The sequence below is a fragment of the Oryctolagus cuniculus genome, chromosome 9 (genome assembly GCF_051225735.1).
Source record: "Oryctolagus cuniculus isolate XC-2025 breed Fujian yellow rabbit chromosome 9, ASM5122573v1, whole genome shotgun sequence".
NCBI lineage: Eukaryota > Metazoa > Chordata > Mammalia > Lagomorpha > Leporidae > Oryctolagus > Oryctolagus cuniculus.
This window is the reverse complement of record NC_142875.1, coordinates 20,439,903-20,467,135: the sequence shown is the minus strand read 5'-3', so window position 1 is coordinate 20,467,135 and position 27,233 is coordinate 20,439,903. Positions and strand designations below refer to the sequence as shown.

The 27,233-nt window shown below is 36.9% G+C and overlaps 1 protein-coding gene and 1 pseudogene across 1 annotated transcript in view; one reads left to right on the top strand and one right to left on the bottom strand.

The window, feature by feature from the left end:
- Positions 1-27,233, top strand: part of GPC5 (glypican 5) — a 1,597,736-nt gene that overhangs the window by 726,576 nt on the left and 843,927 nt on the right. The gene's annotated exons all lie outside the window — the stretch shown is intronic.
- Positions 11,852-12,112, bottom strand: LOC108177041 (non-histone chromosomal protein HMG-17 pseudogene; annotated as a pseudogene).

The following is a 27,233-nucleotide window of genomic DNA, read 5'->3' as shown; positions in this document are numbered from 1 at the left end:
TATCAATTTTTGAACTGAATTCCCATTCGAGTCTGTCTTTTCAATAAGTAGTGAAAATAGGATTATTAAAATTTTCAAACCTTTTAAAATAATCTTAAAATATATTCTTATCATAAAAGATGTTTATGAGAAATGTTTAAAAAAATCTCCAAAGCTACCTGATTTAGTGAGAAGCTTTTGTCTTCCCTGCAAAGATTGGAAGTGAAATTCCATTCAGGTTTTAATCTTATAAAATTATTCTCTTTCAAGACTTTCCAGTTTGCCAACTCATTGGATTTTGTTTATTGTCTTTTCTGCAAAAGCCCATTTGTCCATTGACAGTGCATTCTAAGCTAAATCCAAAATGGGGCTGATTAATGAATATTCAAACTGGCCCCAAGGGTTGTTGTTAGCTTGATAGCTGTATCACATCAACCATATGTAAAATCTATCTGCTAGTTAAATGTGGCTGCTATTCTTTGTCAGAGATTATTTATTGATCTATTCTCTATTAGTCGTGATTAACAGGAAGTATTTGATCAAGCATGGCTTTCTCATCCCTGCCTGTATATACGTCAAGCAATCTTTTGCTATGGATTTGATATATTAATGGTTTTATAGCATTGCTATATATTTGTTTCATGTTCCTTGTATAATCTGGTACAGAATAGATTAGACAGCTGAGCAAAGATCTCACTTTATGTGGTAGTACCACACAGAAAATTCTGTGTTTTAAAAAAGTGCTTTGATGCCTAGTCATTGGGCCAAATAAATCGCATACCCCTGATCAAGTTATAGCAAATATTATAAAACTAACAATTCATAAATATTTCTTAGTTTCACTTCTATATCCATCATAAGTGTTACCCTTATAAAACTATTAATTTAATTCATGATGTTTGAAGTAAGGCGTAAGTAGAAAATTGAGGTAAGATTTAGTCATGATGTGAAATAGATTTTGCTTACAATTGCAGTCTGTCTGTAACTTGTAATATTTAACAATCTTCCTGCTGAGGTTCACTATCAATTTCAATGTTAAGTGCTAACTGAAACTTAACATATCTCATCACAACTCTTTACTTTCTCCTTTGTCTGCTTCTCCTCCTGTCTTAAACAACTCTGCACATTGCATGAGTGTTGACACAGTTTCTTGGACCCAAAATTTGTTAGACAAAGATCTGTTGATTCTTCTCTTTTTATTAGTTCATCCACCTATGTTGTATTTATACAACCTTTAACAATTGTCTCCAACTCTCCCTGTAATAATCTAGTACTGTTTTCCTCTATCTATCAACAAGAGGATATTCCTGTTTATTTCTTATATTTTTAGACATAATTTTCAAGGAGTGAACAAAATTTTATTTTTATTTTTATTAATTTTTCAAAATAATTATTTTTTTATTTTTAAAGGCAGAGTTACCAAGAGAGAGGTAGAGACAGAGAGAGAGAAAAAAAGATCTTTCATCTGCTGATTCACTCCCCAAATGGTCGCAAAAGCCAAGGCTGGTCTAGGCCAAGGCTAGGAGCCTAGAAATCCATCTAAGTCTCCCAAGTAGGTGGCAGGGGCCCAGATCTTGGGCCATGGTCTGCAGCTTTCCCAGGAATATCAACAGGGAGCTGGATCAGAAGCGGAGCAGCTGAAACTCAAATTGGCACTCACATGGGATATTACCATGACAGGTGGTCGCCTAACCTGTTGCACTACAACACCAGCACCTAAAATGGTATTTTTAGAAAATGTAATTCAATTTATGCAATTCTCCATCCTGAATCTTCCAATGAGTTTTCATTATGCTCAGCATATATCTCAATTACCTGTTTCTATAAGAACCTTTATGTTCTGGCTGTTGCCCAATTCTCTGACCTCATCTTCTAATGCCTTCATGATGTATGTGTGTGTGTGTGTGTGTGTGTTTGCACACACATGTTCTTATGCACATAGGCATATACATATCTCTTGCTTACTTATTTACAATATCACCGAGTTTTTTGGTATTCATTCAAAATCCTAGCTGCATTTTTACCCAAAGGCCTTTGTGCTTGCTACTCCCTCTATAAAATGACTTTCCTCAGATACTCAGGAGACAGGCTGTCTCACTGTATTCAGATGTTCCCTTGAATGTCAGCTCTCTAAGAAGTTTTCCTGACTACTTTATTTAAATGACCCAGTTTAATATGACCCCCATTTTTCCATACATTAAAGCTGCCTTATTTTCTTCATAGAATGTATAATTAACTGAAATTATAATATTTGTTTTACATCTTCACCCCTGAAATATGAACTCCATAAGGTATGAGACTTAAATCCTTCACTGAATTACTAAAACTGAGAAAGTATCTGACTGACAGATTCCTTAATCTGTACGGCCATCCTTTTGTGCACATGGAGGATTGGTTCATGGACATCCTGTAGATGACTAAATCTGCAGATGCTCGAGTTCCTTATATAAAATGGCAAAGTATTAGCATAGAATCTACACACATTCTCCTGCGTAAGTCGTTTCCAGAACATTTATTAGCCGAAAACAATGTGAATGCTGTGTAAATAGTTATTATGTGGCTTTTTTCTTTTTAGAGGCAATGACAGAAAAAGTGTGTGCACGTTCAGTATTGGAACTTTGTTTTCCTGAGTATTTTCAATCCATAGTTTCTTTTTTGTTTTTTTTTTTTCGCTAGAAACCTTTTATTTAATTAATACAAATGCCGTGAATTTCATAAATACAACTTTAGGAATATAGTGATTCTTCCCACCATACCCGTCCCCCCCCCCCCCCGCCACACTTCCATCCCTCTTTCTCCTCCCTCTCCTACCCCCAATCTTTGTTTTATTAAGATATATTTTCAATTAACTTTATACATATATGATTAACTCTATACTAAGAGTTCAACAAATTGTATATAAAGAAAAAAACTTCCTCAACAGTCAAGACAAGGGCCGTTTAGTCATTGCATCTCAAAGTGTTAACCAGTATTAACCAGAAAGCCATGATTTCTAAAATCCTTTTATGTGGAACCTGTTGATATAGAAAGCAAACTGTACTCAATCAATGATGACATTGATTTCTTCAATCAATGAAGCAATTATTAAAAGGACCACCACATAAACCATTACTGTACATTAAATTTAAATGGAAAACATATATCCCTTATGTCATATGGACTTTAAAATCCTCACTTGCTAATACTCAGGAGAATATATCCTCAGTTTTTTTATCCCTTGTATGTACAGTGTGGAATTTTGTTTTTTAAGAAAGAAATTTATTTTTAATTAAACTCTTTTCCACCTTAATAATTATAGGAATAATAATAGCTGGCATACTGAAGACAGCACTTTCTAGCACTATTGTGAATAATTTATATGAATTTATATGTTTTTAGACTATTATAAATATTTTTGCCATATAACCTCATTTATATCTACTAATAAATCTATATGGCAGGCACTATGCTTGTCACTATTTTTGTATGAAGAAGCTAAGGCATTCATATGTTGCATAATCATGCCACCTTGTACACTGTAATTGACAAGTACAGGCTAGATCTATGCCTAGTGACTCCAGAATCCATAAATTTCACCACTATGTCTACTTCCCCTATATCCAAAATAATCAAACAATTCATCTGTTATAATAATTTATCCAAGCAATTTGAGATCTACAATCACATTTTCTTTCTCTATTTATTGCTGGAATCGTTATTAGTTTCATAATTACCATCTCAAAACATTAACATATCTTTGTTCTTAAGCATAATTATATGAATATATTTCTAAAACATAAATTCATTTATTTCCATTATCATTTTCATAAAATAATGGGATTCACACAGTCAAAAGCAATATAACAACAAATCTCTCAATTAATAATCTAATGAAATGCTGGGTTATTCACCAACATAATTAGAATAAGAAGAGATATACAGGGCAAACATTTGACATTCATCCAACAAACATGCCTTTAAACCAACAATGTCTTAGGTCCTGGAAATATAATTATAAATTACAAATAACTGCTTCCATGAGTGAATTCACTGGCAAAGGTAACAATAATATCAGTTGGAAATTGCAATAAATTCAGTATAACTAAAACATAGTGGATACCAGAATGTAGAGAACCCTGCATATTATGTTAAAGACAAAGCTTTTGACTTTATCGTGGAAGCCAGTGATATCTAAGTTGGAAGGTATGAATAGTAGCATGTGCTGATCCGAAGCCAGGAGCCAGGACCTTTTTCCAGGTCTCCCACGTTGGTGCAGGGGCCCAAGGATTGGGACCATCTTCCACTGCTTTCCTGGGCGATAGCAGAGAGCTGGATTGTAAGAGGAGAAGTCAGGACTAGAAGCGGCACCCATATGGGTTTCTGGCCCTTCAGGCCAGGGCTTTAACCTGCTGTGCCACAGCGCCCGCCCCACTGCAGGCTCTTCTTGCAGCTTTATTGCCAACAGCTTGGGCTGCTGCAGTCTAGTCTCACCTCACTTTCCAAAGCTGGTGCTGAGGATTTTGGTTGCTGGGGTCCTGAGTTGTGTACGTCTATACCCTCCACATAGGTCTACACTGTCCCTCTAATTTGTGTGGCATTTTCTTCTGCAAATTTCTCCCGAACTCTTACCTGAGATTGCCTTTCTCCACTTTTTAAACACTATCTCCCGCTAGACTAGAACAATATGCTACCTGCCTATTTCTCTATCTTGGAAATGCCATATGTTCATTTTAGATATGATTTTGTGCATGCTTTGGAGTATTTTGTTTAGCGACTTTGTCTAGGTTACAAATACTTATTGGCAGTGATATGCATGGTTGGAGACTAGGTGAAATCTCCCTCCTAGATCACACATAGTGGATCCAGAAGTAGCTTGAGCAGATTTCCTAGAAACACCAACATTATGAAAAAGAGTAAGGAAAAGACTCTTTTGGGGGTAAGTCAAAGAACAAGAAGTGGAATTATGTGACTTGAATAAACATCTTGCTGTGAGAAGTTCTTCAAGTGGCATGGTTCTGTCAGCAAGGTTTTTGCTGTAATGAAAATGATTTTATTGGGCTTACTTTTTCTGGCATCATCACACATTAAACATACAAATCCATATTGTTTCCCTAACCTTGACCCAATTAACAAGAAAAACTCAAGTTACTTCCAGTGAAAGGGGTTAATTCTCATAGGGAAATAGATGACACTGAAGAAAGAGGTTGGCACCCTTTACAGAAGTTTGAAAGATAGTTCATCGATGCACAGAGGTAAAATATTTCTCATGCAGCTTCTATAATAGTTTATGAAAAATTATATATCCTCTAATTGCATTTGAATATTTTTAAAGATTTATTGAAAGTCAGAGTTACACAAAGAGGGAAGGAGAGGCAGAGAGAGTGAGAGAATATCTTCCATCCGTTGGTTCACTCCCCAGTTGGTGCAGTGGCTGGAGCTGGCTGATCCAAAGCCAGGAGCCAGGAGCTTCTTCTGGGTCTCTCACATGGGTGCAGGGTCCCAAGGACTTGAGCCATCTTCTGCTGCTTTCCCAGGCAATAACAGAGAGCTGGATCAGAAGTGGAAAAGCCGGTACTTGAACTGGTGCCCATATGGGATGCCAGTGTTGCAGGTGGCAGCTTTACCTGCTATACCACAGCACTGGCCCCTCATTTGCAATTGACATCTCAACATTTGTTGTAAATATTTGGCAATGTAATATTTTGTAAAGTATATATATGATTTACATTAAAACCTCAAACTGCAGTTTATCTCTTTCAGGTTTTGATTAATATCATGGGGAAACCAATCTTCATTGTCAAACTCATCAGCAAATTACATATTATATATAATATGTGAGACATTTCAATTTCATTTTGTTGAAATAAACATATCAATATGCATTTCTGTATTAATCACAAGATTTTCTGAATTCTAAACCTGAGTAAACAGTTCAAAACATTTCTGTATTTGTTGCAAGTGTTTCTATGATATTTTACTTCCCTGGGTCTCGCTCGCAGGAGTTTTGCACTGCAGAGCAATGAATCACAGAAAGTGGTGAGAAGGTTGCCTTTCATTTGTGAAGGAGAAAGAAAATTTTAACAGAAGAGTTAAAAAAAAAAGAACTTATAAAACACACACGTTTTTTAGCCAAATCAATTTTTGGGAAAGCATACATATGGGAAAATTGAGGATCTGGAAACTGATTGTCTTAAATTTATGCAGTCTTTACAGCATCTGTTCAGTCCTCATTTTCTCTCTGGGTGCTCTGCTTCAGGAGACTTAACTGTAGTCACTCAAGAGAAACAGTAGAATCCTAAAGCCTGGTTTGTTTCCCCACCACCACTTCCTCCTCTGTCGCTGCCTAACTGATCCCCAGCTCTTGTAAGCTATATAAAAATATTTTATTTTATTTTATTTTATTTTATTTTATTTTATTTTATTGACAGGCAGAGTTAGACAGTGAGAGAGAGAGACAGACAGAAAGGTCTTCCTTCCATTGGTTCACCCCCCAAATGGCCACTACGGCCAGTGCGCTGCGCCGATCCGAAGCCAAGGAGCCAGGTGCTTCCTCCTGGTCTCCCACGCGGGTGCATGGCCCAAGGACTTGGGCCATCCTCCACTGCCCTCCCGGGGCCACAGGGGAGAGCTGGACTGAACGAGGAGCAACCGGGACAGAATCCGGCGCCTCACCTGGGACTAGAACCCAGGGTACTGGCACCGCAGGCCGAGGATTGGCCAAGTGAGCCATGGCGCCGGCCGGCTATATGAAATTTAATCAGCCAAAGATGATATGATAAGGGGGGAATATGAAGTAGGGCATTGCTGTGGACTGAATGGTGTCCCAAGAATCGTACATTAAAGTCCCAATATGACTGATTTTAGAGATAGGGACTCTGAGGAAGTAATAAATGTTAAAGTTCATAAGGGTGGAGCCTTAAGCCCACATTCTGATAACTTTATAAGAAGAGGAAGAAAGATGAGAACTATGTCTCCATCATGGACACATGTAGCAGGAAGGCACCTGTTACCAAACCAGGAAGAAAGTCTTCAAACTGACTACTCTGACACCAAGCTCTCAGAATTCCATCCTTTAGATCTGTGAGAAATGAGATTTCTGTTGTTTAAGTCACCCACTCATGGTTTTATGTTAAAAACACCCCAAGCAGACTAACATCATCTGGAGTGCCTCATTAAACCTGTCATAACCATCATATGTTCTTTTTGATTTTTTTTTTTTTGACAGGCAGAGTGGACAGTGAGAGAGAGAGACAGAGAGAAGGGCCTTCCTTTGCCGTTGGTTCACCCTCCAATGGCCGCCACGGCTGGCGGCGCTGCAGCCGGCGCACCGCGCTGATCCGAAGGCAGGAGCCAGGTGCTTCTCCTGTTCTCCCATGGGGTGCAGGGCCCAAGCACCTGGGCCATCCTCCACTGCACTCCCTGGCCACAGCAGAGAGCTGGCCTGGAAGAGGGGCAGCCGGGACAGAATCTGGTGCCCCGACCGGGACTAGAACCCATGTGCCGGCACCGCTAGGTGGAGGATTAGCCTAGTGAGCCACGGCGCCGGCAGATAATATGTTCTTTTCTTACCACCAAGCATAGCGCCACATGACACTGTTAACTTTGTTAAAGGAAAGGGGCCAGACATTTTCTGTAGGGAATTCCTTGGCTGAATAAAGATACCAGCCTTGCCAAAGACCTCTTCCTAGTGTCGCCTCATCTAATGACTGATTTATGAAGTAGTTTAGACAATCTAAAGGGGCATCCAAACCTAGAACCTCTCACCCCATGCCCCGTGTGTTAACTGCAGCCTTTGTTGCAAAGGCATTGCAGCTCAACTTCTCTTTCTGCTTCCTCACCTGCCTCTCCAAATGACGACTTCATACCATGCATGCCCTTAGCAACCTGCTGCATGTTAAATGCTCTCCCAGGTGTGCATCCTGGGTAAATAAACTTTAATACAATGACACAACAGAACTTCCGCTAGATTATCTTCAGAGTGTGTAGATGTGATAGAATGACTCAAACTGAGAAAATACTGCATTGTGTTGCATTTTTTATATTTCATACCTGTATTTTTTTTTTTCAGGAGCCAGGTACTTCTCCTGGTCTCCCATGGGGTGCAGGGCCCAAGCACTTGGGCCATCCTCCACTGCACTCCCCGGCCATAGCAGAAAGCTGGCCTGGAAGAGGGGCAGCCGGGACAGAATCTGGTGCCCTGACTGGGACTAGAACCCCGTGTGCCGGCGCCGCTAGGCGGAGGATTAGCCTAGTGAGCCGCGGTGCCGGCCTATACCTGTATTTTTATGTTTTGCAATAAGATTTTAAAAGTAAAGTATGCATTACTCATATAAATGGAGAATTCAGAAAATTCATGAAAATGGAAAGAAAAATCCATGCCTATTTTTTCATAATATATATTTCCATGAATTTTTGAAGACTACTCATATCTGTCCATAGTATTCAAAATTGTGTAAAGCAAAAATAGGTTTTGACAATATTGTCCAAATAAACTATACAGTTACTTTGTCATCTATCCAAGGGCTAGATTAACACTAAAATAAAATTAATATAAAATTATTATAATCAAGCAAGGGCATTAATGTGTACAAAGTTTTTAATTCCCTGAGTGCCATATTATTTTAACTTTTTAATAAAAAGTTGTTCTAAATGCACAAGGAGTAGATTGCACAAAATTATATACTTGTGAAGTTGAGAGTGCATTTGAAACCTTTGATGCTCCCTAATTAAGGAAGGTAGTATTTTGAATATGGCAGCATAAGTGAGAGATTACTTACTGGTGAAATATATATGTCTATCATGATTGAATAAATTAGAGCTGTGTAAATTAAGATACAAAAGAAATAAAGATAACATTAACATCGATCTTTTCATGATTATGACAGGTTTGCAGAAGTAGTTTCAGATTAAGTGTGGGGATTTTTTAATTCTTGGAAGTTTGCTTTCTGCTTAGATAAGAAGGCATAGATAGCTTATTTGTGAAATCAAGACCTATAGTTGGGCTGACGCTGTGTTATAGGGGGTTAAATGGTCCTGGAATCCCATATGGGCACCAGTTCAAGTCCTATCTGTTCCACTTCCAATCCAGCTCACTGCTGGTGTGCCTTGGAAAGCAGTAGAGACTGGACCAAGTGCTTGGACACCTGCACTTGCGTGGGAGAACCAGAGGAATCTCCTGGCTCCTGGCTTTGGCCTAGTCCTGCCCTGGCAGTTGTGGCCATTTGGGGAGTAAATCAATGAATAGCAGAGTCCTTCTCTTTCTTTCTCTCTTTTTCTCTCCCTCCTCCACCCTCTCACCTTCCTTCCTTCCCTCCCTCTCTTTCTGTAACTCTGGCTTTTAAATAATAATAATAATAATGATAATGATAATAATAATAAAAGTCTATAGTTCTATTGGTTTGATAAGGAATCCATTTAACTTTGTTTAAGAACTCCAAGCTTTATCCATAAAAATATATTAAATGCTCTATAAACACTCTTTGTACTTTAAAGTTACAGTTTGTTATTTAAAATTAACCATTTCTGTATTCACATATATTGATGAAATAACAAGACAGAGATTCAAACTAAACAAATGTTTATAACATAGATATTGACTGGTGTCTAATCCTCTAGTTCAACATACCTTATTTCCAAATAGAAATTAAATAGGTCACCCTAAGTTCAGTTTTGTACCCAGCTTCCCAGTCTTATATTTTATTTTATTTTATTTATTTGAAAGGCAGAGTTACAGAAGGACAAAGGCAGAGGCGGGGTTGGGGGGGGGGGGCTTCCAGCCAATGGTTCACTCTCCAGTGGCTGCAATGACTAGAGCTGCTCTGATCCGAAGCCAGGAGCGTGGAGCTTCTTCCAGATCACATGGGTGCAGGGGCCCAAGGGCTTGGACCATCTTCTACTGCTTTCCCAGGCCATAGCAGAGAGCTAGATCAGAAGTAGAACAGCTGGGACTCGAACCAATGCCCATAAGGGATGCTGGCACTGCAGGCAACAACTTTACCTGCTACACCACAGCGCTGGCCCCTCCAGTTTTATATAGACTTACTTTTTTCCTTTATGTGGCAAGTTTTTCTTGAGAACCTACCTTAGATAGGTACTTTCTGAGTGCATTGGATATATCAGTTAATAAAACAAACCAAGATACCAGCTTTCTTAGAGATTACATTCTATGTTGGTGATACAATGAACATAATAAATAAGTAACTTTGTTTTAGGTGAATTTTAAGTGATAGAGCAAAGAAATGAGCTACTGAGGGCTTCAAGAATGGAAACTGTGGCGTGTGCAGTATTTTATGGGGTGATCAGAATAGTCTTGAAGAGCTGGTAATTGATCAATATTTAAAGAAGTGAGGGACTTGGCTGTGTTGATGCTTGAGGAAGAGACCCCAAGGCAGATGGAGCATCTGGAACAAAGTTATAAAATCTGGGAAATGTCTCCAGTGTTGAAGAAAGTGGAAAGATACAGTGAACCTCAAACAGATTGAGGAAGAGAGCAACTTAAAGGTTAATTGGTTATGGAGGAAACAGACTCTGAATGGCATCATTGACATTTGAAAGACCTTCAGTTTTATTCTTTGTGACATGGGCAGCCAATGAAAAATTTTGAATGAGTTTTGGAAGAATGATATATGTTTGCTTTTTAAAATGATCATTCTGGCTGCTTTGATAACAATGGTTTAATGTGGGCAATGGCAAGGGTAGAACTAGAAAGATCCACTTAAAAGATTGCTTGATAGTTTTGAGGTGAAAGATGATGACAGGTGACCGTAAGTGCTAGGAATGGAGATGGTGAGATGTGATATATTGAATGGACAGCAGCAATGAGAATTTCTGTTGGGTTGGATATGGAATATAAGAGAAGGGGAAGAATTAAAGATCATTCTGAACTTTTACTTTGAACAACAAGAATGGTTGAATTGATACCAAATAAGATGGGAGAATAGTGTGGTGGAACAACTGTTGGGTTGGCAGATACTGATTCATGATAAAAAACTATTTTTGTACATCTGAAAATGCTGAGTCAGCCATTGGTACATAAGCTTGAGATTCATGAGTGTGGCTTACCTCTGGTATTCATATCTATATATCATTTTTTTCCAAGCCAAACTGAATCCATTTTCATTACAGAATCTTTTCATGAACAATCATGTTTTAGGAAGGATATTGGTAGATAATCATTAACAGTATACAACAACTTTCAATTCCCTTTTTTGATGGACTACCAAAATCAGAAAGCCTTTATAAAACCCAATTAAATCTTCATTTGATTCTCTGAAAAGAGAAAGTTTAGAGAGAGGGTTGACATTTCACATTTAGCATGTTGGTTAACAACTTTTCTCAAACCTACATTGACTTCGAGGAAATGAGATGAAAATGGCAGAATTATCTATCTGAAGATCCAAAATCTAGAAAAAGAACCATTGCCTTTTTGAGGAACACCATCTTAATGGTGTCACTGTGAAGCTCAGATTGCCTGTTTTGTTTGTAACAAATTTGGGATCAAGTCCCAGCAGGTCTCGAGTTTAAGGGGGTTAAGTCCATGCTGAAGGCAGACAAGAAGGAGGAAGAGAACAGAAAATCAAACTTAGTTTTTCCACACCACAAGGTTGTGTATCATGGTGGCTGTGTGTCAAAGGCCAGGAATCCCTCATAGGAGCTAATAAGAAATCTCTCAAAGCCAGAAGGGGAAGGTGTTTTCCCCCCACATCAATCCAGCTTCGGATGTCTTCTGTTGGTGACGTATACCCTTTCCCCCAAAACAATGAAATGTTCTGTGTACTAATAGCGTGGCTTAACAAATAAAACAAAATTCTGAATTTTTATAAAACTTTATACAAAATAGTATTTGAAACTGTACATTCACCGGAAGTATGTAGTTAGAAAGCATGCACGTAGTTCACTTGGTATCTCCGGGGCCGTCAGCTCCCTGTGCCTGCTCTGTTTTAGAGTCCCCATTTTCTACAGGTTATTCCCACCCTTGCCACCATCCGCTTTGCTCTTTTTTCCTTTTGGGTACTTTTTCTCTCTGTTTTTAGGGGTGGGTTCTGTCTTTGGAGGAGCTGGTTTAGCAGACGACCTTGCCTAGCTTCTCTGTGGTTTTTTCCTTCACCTGGGCCGTATCTGCTTTAGGATCCCCTTCAGCCTTTCTCATGGGCATTGTGGTGGTGGCTGGACATCGGCTTTGGGCTCAGGAACACAATGGTACACAGGCTTTGGTCCAGCCAGGGGTATTTTCGCCTCTTTTTCTGATGTTTATATTTTAATTGGTGTGCTTAGGGCATATGTTCTATTCAATATATTGAAAAAAACAGTGAGAACATAGGACACTGGGGAGCTCCAGCATTAAAAAACAGATGAAAAGTAAACAAGCAAGTACATGAAACTGAGAAGAAACAGCTAATGAGGTAGCAAAAAAACCCAAGTAAGTGCATTTACCTTTAAGTCAGATGAAAAACGGTATCAGAAGAAAGAGTTATCAGCTATGTGAAATCTTGTTAGTAATTCACATAAAGAGATATTTAAAATTTTATTTAATTAAGCAATAAAGAAATAATTGGTGTTTTATCAGAGAAATTTAGGAGATATGGTGAGAGTAACACCAATTTGGTTCAGGAGAGAGGCAAGAGGGGATATGTAGACTGCAAGATTAGTCAAAATTTCAGGATTTAAAAAAATATATTAGCAAGAAAAATACAGAAGGAATTGAAAGAGGGTGGTATGAAAAATTTTTGTTGTGATTATTTTTAATTTATTGTTTGCTTTTTTGTTAAGCTAGGGAAAGTAGCAGCATGTTTATGTGTCTATGTGAATTGTCAGTAAAGGATATAATGATGATGGAAGACAGCAGCGGGACTTCTGTAATGATAGGATGAGAAGCTCACTCACCTCTCTCCTCAGTGTACAGTATAACTGTTTAAAATTATATAATAACAATAGAAACATGCATAAAAAGTAAACATATTAATTCAAGAAAATCTGCTAAATTTCAATAAGTGCAGCAAAAATCATTGGCTGCATTCATTAGCCAATGCTGTTATAAGAAACTGTGACAGAATAGATAACTTAAAAATGTAACTTTCTTTTCTCACTGTTCTGAATCTAAAAGTCAGTGGTCAAAGGGGCTTTAAGCTATGGTACAATACCAGGCCCTACAATATCTTTTTAGATCTATGAGATATGATCAAATAGGAAATTGTGGCCCATTCCGCAGAGGAAAAGCAGGTGATAGAAGCTAAAATTTAGAGAGCCTCTTGATGGGGCTGGTGCTGTGGCATAGTGGGTTAAACCACCGCATCCCATATGGGTGCCAGTTCAAGTCCCAACTGCTCTACTTCTGATCCAGCTCTCTGCTGTGGACTGGGAAAGCAGTAAAAGATGGTTCAAGTCCTTGGGCCCCTGCACCTGCATGGGAGACCCAGAAGAAACTACTATCTCCTGGCTTCTGATTGGCACAGCTCTGGTCATTGGAGCCAATTGGGGAGTGAACCATCAGATGGAAGACCTCTCTCTTTCTCTCTCAATACCTCTCCTTCTTTCTCTGTGTAACTCTGACTTTCAAAGAAATAAATCTTTTTTTTTTTTTTTTTATAAAAAGGGGGTGGCCACTTAATGGGCCTAACAGATGAAGACTTCAAGGTAGAAATCATAAGTATGTCCAAAATAGTCATAAATAACCAATGAACCATGGAGAGAGGAGTGAAGCAATGTGTGGTGACAGTTTTTCATCTAATATAGGATGTCATGGCTGGTATTTGACCAGTTAAGATACCAGTTGTGGTCCTCACATCCTATCTTGGAGTGCCTAGGTGTGAGTCCAGCTCTACTCGTGATTCTAGTTTCTCCCAGTGATTCCATTCTAAATGGAAATCTTCCACAAGGACATCTGATTGAGGAAATATGAACTGCATTTGAAACCCTAGCAGCAGGCGCCATGGCTCAATAGGCTAATCCTCTGCCTGCGGTGTGGCACCCTGGGGTTCTAGTCCCAGTTGGGGTGCCGGATTCTGTCCCAGTTGCCCCTCTTTCAGGCCAGCTCTCTTCTGTGGCCCAGGAGTGCAGTAGAGGATGAGCCAAGTGCTTGGGCCCTGCACCCGCATGGGAGACCAGGAGAAGCACCTGGCTCCTGGCTTTGGATCAGCGCGGTGCGCCGGCCGCAGTGTGCTGGCCGCAGTGGCCATTGGAGGGTGAACCAATGACAAAGGAAACCTTTCTGTCTCTCTCTCTCACTGTGCACTCTGCCTGTCAAATAAATAAATAATAAATAAATAAAAGAAACACTAGCAGCAAGGGATTCTGGGAATAGTATGTTTTTCTACCTAGACCTTGAATGTTGAGGGGTATTAAGTATGAATGTTGAATATTAAAGCGTATTAATTCAGTATATGATTTTAACCTGTAATATGAAAATAGAATAGGATCATTGAATCTAGTAATGAAATTTGATCTTGAAAAAATCTTACTACAGAAACTGACAAAATTTCGATATATTTATTTCTATTTACTTCCAACAAGTAGAAAATCTACTTTGAATATGCCTGCTTCTGGCAGAAAAGTAAAATTCTGAGCTTTTTATGCTTAAAAAGGCTATTTAGGGTAATTTTATCATGATTACTATAATTATTTCTTTGGTTAATTAACCACCCCACCTATTCCTTCTTGATTTGAGCATTTTGTAAATATATAAGAATCAGTGAGAAAAAATTGCCTGTTTACTGGATGAGACACTGATTTAGGAAGTATAGCTTATCTATCATTCTATGTTTTCCATTTTCTTTTTCTCCATGTAACTTGCACAAAAATTACTAATAGAACAACTGAGCAACTGAAAACTTTCCTGCACAAGATTGGTTTGATTGGTTTATTGTAAGAAAAAGGAAATATGTGAAACTAGAATATGTAGTGTTCACAGACAATTTCCAAAACAAAGAATCCAATAGGGTGTATACACCAAAAATTGTGATCAACACATGAGCATATCAGTTTAGGTCGTTAACCCTGTCTGAATGAGGGACATGAACTAATAGATGCTAGACCCACCATGTCCCTGGTTAGATCAGTCAACTAAAGGAATTAAAGAGTAGTAAAGAGAATGGAGTAACTTGTTCCTAAAATGTCCCTGAAATGCTTTATGAACTTGCTAGCAAATTTGTAGAGGGAGAGGATGATTTATCACACTATCATCAGCACCAGCATCATTATCATGACCATCCATGAAGAACTAATTTCATTTCAAATAGTTGTGTAGTGTGTATATACCACATTTATGGTATGCAGGATCAAAATTATTCTTAAAATGATAAACTGAGTAGTATTTTAACTAATGTCCATAGATAAGATATGTTACTGGGGAGAATAGAATCTAGGCCTGGGAGTTAATGATACGCAAGAGGCAGGAAATGGTAGTAATTACCGAAAGAATCAGAGGTAGGTCATGCCTGGGTCTTGGAAGACATGTTGATGCAGGGCTGGTAATCCAGTCCTAAAGCAGAGATGAGGAATATGAAAAAGCATGATTTGCCTCATATCAAAGGTTCTCAAACTGAGTTTAAAATTTCACTGTTTGAAGAAATGAGATTGATCTCCCAAGAAAAGTAATTCCTAATTACCTATTTGTGAGTAAACCAATAGATGATTTATTTCCTAAGGTCTCTTAGAATCTAGACTTCTTTATACCATTGTCATCTTATGAAAATATTTCATCAATCTAGTAGGAAGTTTTGTTCAAAATGAACAAGTCATCCTATTTTTATATTTTACAAGTAAACCCTAGCATCAGAGTCTTTATGTTGAATACTTGTTTTTTTCCTTGTTTTATCTTTTGAGAACTAAAAGACATGTTAGGAGTCTTGAAGATCAAGCTGAGATTATTCAACTAAAGAAAACAAATGTTCTCATTTCTAGTCAAGTCTTTCAAGTGACTACTGATTTCCATGCAGAAAATCCATTTTTATTTTATTCTACTCCTCTTCCAAAATCTTTATTGTTTTACCTTAATCAAGAGTGTCTCTGATTAATGCTCATGCAGTTCCACATCATTTTAGAAAATCCTAAAAATGTAAAAATATTTTCCTCAAGTATTTGTAAATAAACCATGCAGTGAATGGAGATATAATTTTCATCAGTGGGAAGGAAGAAAAAAAAACTATATTTTTATTTTTTTTTTTTTTTGACAGGCAGAATGGACAGTGAGAGAGAGAGACAGAGAGAAAGGTCTTCCTTTTCCATTGCTTTCACCCTCCAATGGCCACCGCGGCCGGCGCGCTACGGCCGGCGCACCACGCTGATCCAAAGCTGAGAGCCAGGTGCTTCTCCTGGTCTCCCATGTGAGTGCAGGGTCCAAGGACTTGGGCCATCCTCCACTGCATTCCGGGCCACAGCAGAGAGCTGGACTGGAAGAGGGGCAACCGGGACAGAATCCGGTGCCCCAACCGGGACTAAAACCCAGTGTGCCGGCGCCACAAGGCGAAGGAGTAGCCTATTGAGCCGCGGCACCGACAAAACTATATTTTTATCTTACTTCTGAATAGCAAATAACAACAGTAAAAAGACTTTTCTAGTAAAGCTATCTATATTTTTGCATGGGTTTTCTTTTTTTTTTTTTTTTTTTGAAAGACTTATTTTTTATTTGAAAGACAGAGTTACAGAGAGAAACAGAGAGAGAGAGAGAGAGAGAGAGAGAGGTCATTCACCAGGTGATTGACTCTCCAAATGGCTGTAGTGGCAGGAACTGGGCCCATCTGAAGCCAGGAACCAGGAGCTTCTGGGTCTCCCATGGGGGTGCAGGGGCCCAAGGATTTGGATCATCTACTGCTTTCCCAGGCCATAGTGGAGAGCTAGATTGGAAGTGGAGCAGCCGGGACCTGAACCAGAGCCCACATGGGATGCCAGCACTGCAGGCAGCAGCTTTACCTGCCATGTCACAGCACTGGCCTTTGCATGGGTTTTCTTAAATGCTAACATAATGCACATTTAATGACTTAAATCAATTATGTTTTTATAAAACAGTGAGGAGTAATATTCAAAAGCACTTACAAGGTCTAATTTTGTCTCATTAAATGCATTGGAGTTAAGTGATTTTACAGATTTAATTTTTTAAAGATTCTTTTACTTATTTGAAAAGCACAGTTATAGAGAAAGAGGAAGAGAAAATGAGAGGGAGAGAGACAGTTACTTTATTTTCCTAGTATAGAAGTGGAATTTTATTTTCAAATAAGAATACGTAGTGAACAATTGATCTGTGCAATATTTCCTTTTACCTTTTCATTTTTCTATTTAGCAAACCTGGTTTTACCTAAACCTGTAATAAAGAGAAATAAAACATACCAGTGCTAACTACATATTTATAACAAAATTAGGTTAGGTGAGCTTTGTTCACTTTCTTTTTTAAAATAACACAATAGATCACAAACACCATTAATTAAATCGACTCATACCTGAACTTCCATGGGGGAAATCAAGGGAACTCATAGGGGAAAATAAAAATGAAGGTTTTGGGTCGTTTCCATTATGGTTTCCTGTAGGAAATAAAATCTTTAGCAGAAAGAGGCAAGTTATACATCACATGGTTCCCACGAGCAAGTGTGAAATTTCAAAGAACTACTCTGTATGAACACAGAGGGCTGTGCCTGGGTCCAGGAAACTCCTCACAGCCAGTCCTCCTCTAGGATTCCAGCTGAAGTGGGTTCAAAGGGGAAACGCTGAGTTTGTCTTTAAATTTTATCTGCCTACCTCTCTATATATCCACCTTTCTATTTAGGATATCCATTTGTTTATATCTATCTTAGGTACATACATACATATGTAGGTATAAACAGACAAATTTGTATCATGTATTGGACCACTGATTTCTGAATTTAAAGTTGAGATATTCTTAAATTTCAACTGGTATGTAGAGTGACTGTAGGATTTTCTTTTGCTTAAGAATGAGAACAAAATTTGTGGTTGTCTTACAGAATTCATTCAGAAACATGTGAAAATGAGGTCCATGAAATAAATTTTTAATTTATGGGTGAAGGTAGATGAAATTGAGCTTTATTTCGGTTGTGTTTAGGAATCAGGCATGTTCACCACACCGGCCACAGAGGATTCCTATAAATCTGTTCTCTGGCCAGTGTCAAAGGTAGCCTCTCATGGTGGTCAGCATCCCTGCCCTGCGTCTCTGATCTGCTGCGTCTAATCAATAGAGGGCTCTGTGCACAAATGATCAGGCCCATGAGGTGCTGAGCAAAGGCAAAAAGGGCTCCGTGTTACATAAAATATAAGAATTTTAAATTGAAGAATTTACCTTTGTGTGCAAGTTTTTTAATTCCCATTTTTCTTTTTTTATCCTTATAAATTTTGATTTTGTTCTTTTGTGATTTCCTCTTCCTTTTATGAGATGATAATCAGATTGCAGTGATATTATTTGTAAAACAATTTATATATATATATATATATGTATGGAAATATATATATATATACAAATGCATTGTTATGTATTAATATGTATAAAAAGTTGCTTTTTATTTGATATTTTTTCATTGCTTGTGGAATTTAAAATTTAGATTTCACTTGTAGAGGAGGAATGGAAACAACATAATAGATATCTTAAAAAAAAGAAAATACATTGAGTGTGTGTGTGTAAGCATGTACTTGCATTCATGTGTTGAATCAGTCCTGATTTGGTTTGTTAAGCACATGCACACACACACACAGTACAAGACGTTTGACTCTTTCACAAAGTTACAACCTTGCTTTCCTTAGCTCTGACAAACACCTGCCTCTATAACCTTTCCCTCTTTGTGAGCTGAAATAATATCCATTTTATCTGATTGCTGTTGATATTAGTAATTATTTAGTGATCATTTACTGTGAGTTAAAAATTATTCAAAGAATTTTATATGTATAAATTCATTAAGTCTCTTGTCTCCTGTTTTCCTGACTAATATTAATCACAATTAATATGAGTAAAACGAGGCTAATATAAGTTCATGGTCCAAATCAAATATGAGGGCTGTTCAGAAAGTAAATGGAAAAATGTGTATTATGAAGAAACTGCATGAATTTCAACATTACCATGCACCAAAATAATTTTAATTCCATTTTTCACAGATTTCTAATTTTTTAATTTTTTTTATTTTTAATTCCATTTTTCACAGACTTTTTGAAGTATTCTAATAGAGCCCTGAGAACTGACTTTTAACCTTGTGAACCACCCAACAATGCTGCACATATAGCCACATGACAAAATAGAATGTACACATTTTATACTGCAAGGAATATATTCTGTTCTACAAGTGAAATATAAAATTTCCTATTAAAATGCTTTTAAAATGTTTTACTATAGTTCTTCCTTTGCCAGTTATTTACAATAAATGACATTTAGTATCATCAAGAGAGGTGATAAACTACATAGACTCCCCAAAATGAAAGAAAAATACACTTTGCTTTTATATCTCGTTTTCTTTTTTTCTGGAGAATGAAAATTTGAACCATTTTGATGATGGGTTTCCCACATATGGCCGTCGATTTAACTTTATGTCTTAGGAATAACACAGACATAAAAGGCCAGTTATGAATTTACAAATAGGAAAATTAAGATCTGAGGTTCCTCTTCTCTATTGTTGTATTTTCTAGATGATAGCACTAATTCTGGGGAATACTTATATCTCTTGACCAAAACAATTAGCAACTTTAATTAAAGAAAGTCAAACCAGATGCAGCTTGAGTCTCCCTATCACAAGTAATGTCAAAATAGATTTTAAACTGGTGTCTTGTTTTGATGAAAACTCAGAAGACAATTGGGAATCTGTTTGCCAGACTCTCGAGACTGACAGATGGAGTTCTGAATTAAGTGACTTTGTATTTTGAGATTTGAAATGAACTCTGGTCCCCATTGTGTATTTTAACAATTACGAACTAATTGGATATGGTAATTGATTATTAAAGGATTTATACTCCCAAAATTTTAAGTTTCATAAATTGTAATTTAAAACTTGCAAACAAAACGCATGATGTAAACTTTATCTCCAGATTAATGCATGTGGAGAAAAATGCATAAACTATATCTTTTGACCCAATATTTTTGTATTCATGATTTTTCTCTATTGTCAAAGAAAAGTCCGAGATATCAAAAGTTTAAATATTTTAACTATAATATAAAATGCTACAAAATTTACAGCTTATATTCTTAACACACCAAGCAGTTTTTTAATTGAATTAATTGATTCCTTCCCTTCCTCTTTCCCAAGGTCCCCTTATTCCTAAGAATTAAGTTGTAGACGGAAGAGAAGGGGAGAGAAAAGAAGGGGAGGAAAAGATTAGACTTTCATCTTGATGGAGAACTGTAGTTCTATACATATTTAACATAGCAGAGTGTTTTAGAAATTCTTATTGCTAGACTTTATTCTTTAAAGGAATTTTAGTTTCAGATAAAAAATGAGTGTACTGTACTGAGAATTCTTATATAACCATGCTCACACATGGCCAAGCTTTCCCACTAGCCAAGTCTCACATGTACCATCAGTCGTACATTGAGCCATGAGCCATGTACCAGAGTTGTACATTTGTTACAGTTGGTGAACCTACATTGACATATCATTATCATCCAAACTCTCCAGTTTCCATGTGGATCAGGTCTTAATATGTTGATTATGCTTCTTTACTACAGAGATAGGAGTAAATGTGCACGGCTTCTTTCATCCCAATTGAAAAAACTCTTCTCTTTGTGTCTTTGTGATTTTTTGTCTTCTATCATGATTTTTTTTGACAGGCAGAGTTAGACTGAGAGAGAGAGACAGAAAGGTCTTCCTTCCGTTGGTTCACCCCCAAATGGCTGCTACGGCTGGCACACTGTGCAGATCTGAAGCCAAGAGCCAGGTGCTTCCTCCTGGTCTCCCATGTGGGTGCAGGGACCAAGCACTTGGGCCATTCTTCACTTCCTTTCTGGGCCACAGCAGAGAGCCAGAATGGAAGAGGAGCAACCAGAACAGAATCTGGCACCCCAACCAGCACTAGAACCTGGGGTGCTGGCACTGCAGGTGTAGGATTAGCCAAGTAAGCCATGGCGCCAGCCTATCATGATTTTCTAATTGTCTTCCTCACTTCATTTTTGCTTATCAGGAGTTTAAATTGCCCTCTTTCCTTCTCATTAAACTGTGTTTTTTTTTTTATGTAAGAACACTTGATCTTTTATATTTGTGTTTGATGCTGAACTGAATTCTACGCCTTTTCTATATAGAGGTAAAGAGCAATCACCAAGGTTTTGTTTATTTATTTATTTATTGGCTATAACTTCTGAGAATATGTTCAAATTTATATCATCTTAGGTGCCTCATATGAGAAGACCACAAATAGTCTCAATGATGAGCATATCTGAAAGGTAAACAAAACAATTCAGTGTCACGGCCAAAAAAATCATTAGTACTTTAATACTAATATTTTGGCTAAATTATTACATTTTGGCTAAAAACAAATAATTTTCTATTGAAGTCCTTCGCCCATTTCTCAACTTGGTTGGTTTTTTTGTTGTTGTTGTTTGATTTTCTAAGTTTCTGATATTAATCATTTGTAAGATTATTGGAGTGCAAATATTTTTTCCCACCTACTGGATGTCTTTGCACTTTGTTGATCATTTTCTTTGCTATACAAAAGCTCCAAGTTTGATATAGTCCCATTTGTTTAGTTTTGCTTTTTTTGGCTGTGCTTTGAGGGTCTTGACCAAGAAGTCGTACCCTGCATCAATGTGTTGCAGTCTTTCCCCTATGTTTTCTTCCAGCAACTTTATAGCCTTAGGTCTAAATTTAGGTCTTTGATCCATCTTGGGTTTATTTCTGCATATGGTGAAAAGTATAGATCAATTCTCATTCTTCTTAAACATCCATTTTTACTGGCATTGTTTGTTGAAGAGATTATCCTTACTGCACTATATGGTTTGAACACTTTTGTCAAAAATCAGGTGGCTGTTATGTATGTAGATTAATTCCTGGGCTCTGTATTCTATTCCATTGATTCATGTATTTTTTTTTATGCCAGTACCAATTTTTTTTTTAATTAGTATAGCTTTGCAGTATGCTTTGGAATCAGTATTGTGATGCCTCTAGCTTGGTTGGTCTCTGACTATTCAGGGTCTTTTGTGATTGTATATTTATTTTAGGATTGCTTTTTCTAACTTTGTAAAGAATGTCATTGATAATTTGATAGGGATTACATTGAATGTGTAAATTGCTTTAGACAGTATAGACATTTTGATGATATTGATTCTTCCAAACCATGAACAAGGAATATCTTTCCATTTTTTCTATCTTTGATGATTTCTTTCATCAATGCTTCATAATTTTCATTCTGGAGATCTAAATATGTTATCTCAAAGAACTAAAAAAACAGGTAGAAAGAGGGTGATATGGAGGAGGGAGAAGGAGGGAGAGACAGGAAAAGGAAATATCATTATGCTCTTAGAAGTGTATCTAAAAATCTCATTGAATGTGTTAAAACCAATTAAAATTTAAATTTAAAATTATAAAAAAGAGATAATCTACTGGCACAATGGCAACCATATTAATGTCATGAATACATACACGGAGATATATCTGTCTTTAAAAATGTTCTATTGTTATTTTATATAAAAGATAATATACTGAATATATATTTGCATATGATCTTTTTGATCACTCAATGGTATATTATTGAGATATATCCATGTCAATATAGAAATATCATTTATAATGATTATATAGTTCTCCATTGTACAGGTAGACTTACATTTATTTAGCCAAGATTGACTTCAAAAGGTTTCCATATCTTCATTATTTCTTTCTAGGTAAGAATTTATTTATCACTGTGCTTATATAAAATATATTCCTTTAGCTATGAACCCATGTTGGTATAAAGCTATAAAGTGAAAATTTTTTAAGTAAAATTTATATAAGTTAGTTATTTTACAAAAACTAATGTGTTGAATTTATATCAGATTTTATTATTTTCCTAATATTATAAATATATATTATATAGATGGATAAATGGATGGATGGAATTTTCATGTGATTTTGTTCAGATCTAATTTATGTTTTCAATTTGTGTCATTTATTGCTGCTTATAAGGATCAAAGGCCTATACATAGAAGTTTGTGACAGTAAAACAAAAGGAAACTAATAGAATTTATGTAAATGTAAATACACGAGTTACTGATTGAAATGTAGTTTTAGTAATAAAAGTAGATACTTTGTATGTTGAATTGAACTTATTCTATCTTTGAATTTATAAATAAATATTATAACTTTCTTTATATTAAAATTTTTATTCCTTTGATCTGATAAACAGTAAAATAATGATTTTTTCAACTTGATTTTTTTCTCTACCTTTCAAATATTTGATATCTAACAAAACTCAAAGAAATAAAGTATGTTAATATTCTTCCCAAACCTCTTTAAGCATAACATAATTCACATGCACATCAATAAAAGTAAATATATACAAAATTTATTAAAGTTATTTTTGTTATTGATGTTAACATAGAAACAAAATATGTATATTAAACTGACTTTCTCCACTGTCTGTGAAATAGTTATATCCTGGGTGTTAGATCTATCCTATTTTATATTGAATGAACAGAAGTCATTACACATTGTATGAAATAAGCAAATTATAATCACACACAATGCTTGTCAAGTTTCCGTTGTCAGTCTTACAGAACTAATTACAATTTGAGAATGGAAATTACTAAAGAAAGCAGAAAACTATGTCAGTCTCTCAATATAGCCTAGTGTCACCAACCTTGCTAAATTATTCAGCTTATTCTAAAAATCTTTAGGAAGTACGTCATGTTTAGCCCATTTTTCAGCTATTCATTAGCAGTAGAAAAAACCCACAAACGCTAGGTTAATTGTGTTCAAATTCTAAGACATTGACCATTCCTCCTGCAAAACATCAAAGACACATTAATTTCTCCCCAGTATTACTTCTGGGTTTAGAGTAATATGATTTGTATAGGCCCTTGTTTCTAATAAGGCGGCTGTTCAGACAATGCACAGCACTCTAGTCAATAGAGAATGGTAGAGCCTATTGCTTTGGGGATATGATTTCTCTTGGAAATGGATGATAAATCACAATTACACAAACTGAAAGAGAAGACATAACATACCTATAGGCTGCATAATCATAATCATGGCAAGAGGAACCCATTGCATTTGCAAGATTAGAGCTAATCGGTTTTGCAGAGAGTGCAATAAATCAATTTTGAAAATGCCAAGTCAAATCAGGTGTGCTAAGCTATTAACTAGTATGTGGTTTACAACAAAACCTGAAATTGAGTTATAGAATTTATTTTAGACACTTTCATTTGCAAAATACATAAGAAATGCTAAGAGGTATGGTACATTTACATACACAACAATCTTATGCACTGACAGGAAAGAAATTCGAACTGCAACTCAAAACAATCCTATTTCAATTTTATGGGACCTAAATAAGTTCATAAAACTAAGTCTTAAAAGTTATTTATCAATCCTGTAAAGTATCATGTATTTAATATAATCTAGAAATATTATATTAACACAACTCAGATGTGGCATGCAATATGGTATGCTATAAACTAACTCTTTCATAGAGGAATAAGCTTGTCCTCCTGTGGAATCGGATATTTTTGCTTTGAAAATAGCATATTTTTTTCTGAAGTTACAGTTTTCTACATTATCCCACACATCGATTGGTAAAGTAAAAGAATTAGTAAATAAGGCTGTGGGCATTAACTCATTTGTATTCCTTTTTATTTATTTTCTTGTATAAACATGTTGCATAGTATGTTCCTAAGGAAAAATGTTCCTAAGAAAACAAAGGGGCTGGCGCTGTGGCATGGTGGGCTGGACCTCTGCCTGAAGCACCAGCATCCCAGATGGGCACCGGTTCGATTCCCGGTTGTTCTTCCTCAGATCCAGTTCCCTGTTATGGCCTGGAAAAGCAGTAGAAGATAGCCCAAGTAGTTGGGCCCCTGAACCCATGTGGGAGACAGAGAGGAAGCTCCTGGCTTCCTGGCTTCAGGTAGGCCCAGCTAGCTACACTGTTGTGATCATCTGGGGAGTGAACCAGTAGATGGCAGATCTTTCTTTCTCTCTCTGTAAATCTGCCTCTCAAATAAATAAATAAAATCTTTTTTAAAAAAATGAAACAAACGAAACTATAGATTCTGACAGTTTTGTTATCTCTAATACTATATTTTGCTAATAACTAATGTGTTTTCAAGTTTTGAATGTCAATTAAGTCTCAATTTAACCTTTTTTTTTCTGTTTTCATATGCTTTTAAAATATTTTAAAATTTATTTGAGAACCAGAGAAACAGGGAGAGAGAGAGAAAAAGAGAGGACTCCAATGTGCTGGTTCAGTCCCCAAATGAGTTCTTCACGGGTGGCAGGAACCTAATTCTAAAGCCATCATCACTGCCTTACAGAAGTTGGAATCAAGAGTTAGAGCTAGGTGTTGAACTTGGATGTGGGATATAAGTGAATTAACTATTAACTATGTGCTTTCAGTTGTTTTCAAGGCTTAAAAAAATTCCAGACATTCTTGGTTTTCCTATCTATATATGATAAAGAATAATGGCAAAGAAGAATGTTCAGATGATCAATGAGAAACAATTCTGAACATTTTTATGGGCTTGCTCCTGGCTTTGGCCTGGCCCAGCCCAGGCTTTGTGGCCATCTGGGGAGTGAACCAGGAGATGGAAGATTCTCAATCTCTCTCTCTCTCTCTCTCTCTCTCTCTAACTTTGCCTTTCACAATATATAAATAAATCTTTTAAAACATTTAAAATCTTAAATTTAATAGATCCCACTTTTTTATTTTATTTTATTTTTTTATTTTTTGACAGGCAGAGTGGACAGTGAGAGAGACAGAGAGAAAGGTCTTCCTTTGCCGTTGGTTCACCCTCCAATGACCGCCGCGGCCAGCGCGCTGCGGCCGGCGCACCGCGCTGATCCGATGGCAGGAGCCAGGAGCCAGGTGCTTTTCCTGGTCTCCCATGGGGTGCAGGGCCCAAGCTCCTGGGCCATCCTCCACTGCACTCCCTGGCCACAGCAGAGAGCTGGCTTGGAAGAGGGGCAACCGGGACAGAATCCGGCGCCCCGACCGGGACTAGAACCCGGTGTGCCGGCGCCGCAAGGTGGAGGATTAGCCTAGTGAGCCGCGGCGCCGGCCTAGATCCCACTTTTTGAAAAGAAAAAATAAATTTTAAAACTTAAAAATATCCTTTGCCTTTGCCTTTGGAATTACTATGTGAGGGTGAAAATTAGAGTGAAATCTTCTGAGGAAAGACCTGATCATTATTCATGAAGGAAAAATGGTTTATTTACTCTTACTATGCTTTTGATCTAAGAAAGAAATTACTGAAAAAGCCAGACAAAGTTTTGACAATTAACCCTGAAGCAAATTTTAAATAAGTAAAAATAAATAAATACAGATCTGAAATTTAAAGATGAGATCAAAATCAGACTGATGATTTTCTTTTGAGTTATTGGAAAAGAGCTTAAAGGATTTTTCCTGACTAGTAAGCTAAAATGTTTAATGTTAAGACTGAAGGAATTTCAGGTACCATGAGGGTTATCATAAAAGAGATGAATATGTAAGAGTAGTGCAAACGTGGCCAGTGTTGTGGGAGAGCAGGTAAAACTGCTGCCTGCAACATTGGGATCCCGTATAGGCATCAGTTCATGTCACAACTGTTCCACTTCCAATCCAGCTCCCTGCTAATGGCCTGAGTAAGCTGCAGAAGATGGCCCAAGTGTTTGGACCCCTACCACCTACATGGGTGTCCTGGATGAAATTCCTGGCTCCCGGCTTTGGCCTGGCTCTGTGCTGGCTGTTGGCGGCCATCTGGGGAGTGAACCAGCAGATGGAAGATCTTTCTCATGTCTCTCCCTCTCTCTCTGTAACTCTGAATTCCAAAATAGATAAATAAATCTTTTAAAAAGTCATGTAAACAAATTATTAGTAAAATAATATTATTAATTATATTTATTAATAAATTGCTTCAGTTTGTTTTTTACCTGAAAGTTAGTAAAATCTTCTTCATTAAAGAGTGATACTTTTCAAAGATTTTTGTTGTCACTGATGTTTGTTTTTATAGGTACATGTTTAAATGGCCAAGTATGAGTAGGAACTGCCATTTTTTAGTCAGACAAAGCTTGTTTCAGCTTTGCACTAAATCTAGCAAGAATTTGTTGTCACTATTTGATGGTGTAAATCTTAAAATATAAGGCCTAGACAAAGGGTTTACAAAAATGTATTTGAACAATGCTGGGACAAAAAGAAAT